Source organism: Apostichopus japonicus, chromosome 9, assembly GCF_037975245.1.
Source record: "Apostichopus japonicus isolate 1M-3 chromosome 9, ASM3797524v1, whole genome shotgun sequence".
Lineage (NCBI taxonomy): Eukaryota > Metazoa > Echinodermata > Holothuroidea > Aspidochirotida > Stichopodidae > Apostichopus > Apostichopus japonicus.
The window spans coordinates 36582112-36585434 of record NC_092569.1 but is presented as its reverse complement, the minus strand read 5'-3'; positions in this window follow the sequence as shown (position 1 = coordinate 36585434).

Here is a 3323-nt window from a genome sequence, read left to right as displayed (position 1 = left end):
CGTGGCTTTACAGTAATGCAACTGTAACCAGATTGCCAGTGGTAGTTAGATTTCTCGGTGCGCCCTCTACGCCCATATCGTTACACATGAATTGTGTACTAATAGCATGTTTAGGACACTATAAATTGTGCGCTCGGTTAATTTATTAGTGTATCAATAGTAACGCACGGTTAGGCGTAGCTTGGTAACGGTCTGAAGCTGTAGAGAAAAAAGAATTAAAAGAAATATCTGTTTGTGCCCAGTAATTGTGGTGTTGGTATTGTCACTTCATAAACAGCTCCCTCCCCGACCGTTCTGTCATGCGGAACTCAAAAGAGGAGATTAGCTAACCGAGTTTACCCTTTAATGTTAAATAAAATAAATAAAAGGTAGCACAATAAAACTTGGTTCGGTTCTGTCATAATTAGTGTGGCTTAATGTTTAGTCTCCTTCCCTCCCGTCTGATGCTTCCCCTGTGTGACCGAGTAATATTTGGAAATGCGCCTTATTCACCTCCATATCACGTATGTTCCTAAGCAGGATTCCAACGCGTCATCGCCTCGTCCGATTGTCTTCTTTACGTTATTATTATTATTTAAACATTTCTAAAGCGCACATATATATGTAAAAACATAAGCTATGGCGCTGTACAAACTTAAAAGAGTAAAGGTATAAAACTTAACGAAAATTAAGAAACCATGTTAATCATAAGGAAGAGGTAAAAATCTTAAAAACAGATAACCCTAAAAGACTAAACAAATCCAATAACGATGGAGAAAATGAAGACAGTATATACCATGCCACAAAATCAGAAAATAGGATAAAACAATAGTAGGAGATAAATACAAAAGAATGAGATAATAAGTAAAACTAGATTAATTATATACACGTGTGAAAATGAAAGTCTTAAGACTGGATTTAAATGAACTTTACAGTACTTGAATTGCGAATAGAAAATGGGAGTGCATTCCACAATTTGGGGGCACAGACACATTACTTAATTATTGTTTCTTTTGAAGTGGCGGTTTCATTTCGACTTCTGGGCCATCACACCCCGGATATTGCGCCCAGATGTGTCAAGGTTACACATATAAAGAAAGGGGGCCAGATTTTAAGATATAGATTAAAGTCAGTTGCGTTACTGTGTCACGTACAAGCAAGTTTGGTAACTAGGATGGTGTCGGCGATAAACAAGTATTTACTTTGATCGCTAAAGGTACCGCACCACAATTAATTGCTCCCATTGACTTACACACTAAACCCGTCACTTTCCAAGGCCGATATAGCATAGATAGAAGTTTTCAACTGACATGTCCTATCCACCATATGATAGCTAATGGCTTAAGCTATCATAATACATTCAACGTCTGCCACCATGACTGTTTAGATTTTGAGCTAGAAGAGCTCATAGTTTATTATAGTGCTCCCCTTGCCATCTGACAGCTGTCTCTGCGGAATCTTCTTGTTTCAACCAAGATTTTCTAAAATACCTTAAATCACCTTCAATCCTCCAGATTGTTAGACCATCAGCAGTTTATTTCATCTTCTTTAACATCCAAGCATCAAAGAGAATGGTGACGACTCAGAAAATGGCAAAAAATCAATACAGTAGGGCACTAATGGGCTATTTTCCGCCTCTCAGGCGAATATGTGCACTACTCTTATTGTGGTGCGATACCTAAATGTAGTGCTGTACACTGAAAATCAAGATGAAGTTGGGTGACTTAAGAGGGAGAAGGGAAGGGGGGGGGGCGGGAGAAGAAAGACGGGAGAGAAGGGACAGCAGAAATTTGAAAGTGGATGAGGTGTAATGGGAAATAGGAGAGCTGAAGGGGTTGCGAGGGAAATGTCAAATGTGAAGAGGATGAGAGGGAAATGGAAAGTGTAGAATAAGAGGTAAGCACTGAAATGTTTTATTGGTTAAGGCATGTAGCCCATGCTTTGTGTAATGTATTTAAGCCATAGATATTACTGAAGACATTTTGAATAAAGATTGCTCAACAAACCAGGATAGATTTGTCATTGTTTGAAGTTATTAACAAAAGAATCTCACTAAATATGTGTGAGACCAACTTGTTACCAATCATGGTTGATCAGATGTCATCTTCTGACCCTCCCCCCCCCCTCCATGCCCACCTCTCCAGGGTTCTCATGCCCTGGATAACATCATTCTAAAGAATCTGTCATGTAAAGACAACAAACATTTGATAGTGATTCCAGGGAATTGCCATTTTGATGAACGGTCCTGAACACCCCAATATTGGTAAATGACTTTCACTTGCTACTACATAAATGACAATGCTGTAAAGCCTTTCAAAATTTGGCAACTTTTGCAAAGCTTGAACAAAGTAGACACAAAACACAAAACAAAAATGGACACAATTGGTCTTTTGTTTTCAAGCCTTCAGACTTATGCATGTTTACTACTTGTTTTAAATCACCAATTAGTTTACATTTAATACCATCAAAGTTACATCAATTGCTTTCAGATGGTGTAGATAATCTTGAAAGGGCATTTAATTTTGTCCAAACACCGAGAGCTACATTGTAATATTTTGTGAGGTTTATAAACTATCCTTTATATTCATGTTACATTATTCACATGAAAGGTACAAAATCAACAAAAGTAGTTTTACTGAAATTAGAGATTTACCGTTTCCATTCTATTCAACACTTTAATGAAGGCTTCATCATACAGGGAATTCCACTCCCGAATTTTCAAACTGTTGATCAAATTTGGTCCGAACGGACCCACCATTCCATCTGTTTATACTTTCCTCTTAATACTGAGTTGAAATTGAAACCAATCTTAGCACTAACCCCTGTTAAGAAATGCAACACTTTATTTTCAGCATTTGCAAACCCATTGCTATTACAGAAAGTAAATACAATAAATTAATAAATACAGAAAGAAAAACATTAAAAAATGAAGCATATGTGTACATATGTGGCTCTAATGATGTCATATTCAGCCTTGCTCAAGTATTCAGTCTTGTGAGCAAATGAAACTTAAAAATTTGATAAAACTGTTTTGTAAAAGTTGTTCATTAAAATTACTTTTGTAACAAGGACAGCGATGATAGCTGGGATTGTGTCTCCTTCAAACATAGAAGTTATTCTTTTCAATTTCTGTTGTCCAGTTGGAATGGAGGTTACACACATAATTTGTACCAATAAATATCATATTGATATCTATGGTTTAAAGTATCTTCTGTAATGTCATGCCACATGTAATTTATGTGCAAACAAGTTGCTGTTTTTATTCATGTTATTTGCAATTCATATTCATGTTTATGTTATTCATATTCATGCTTTACTATTCATAGTCATGTTTATGTTATTCA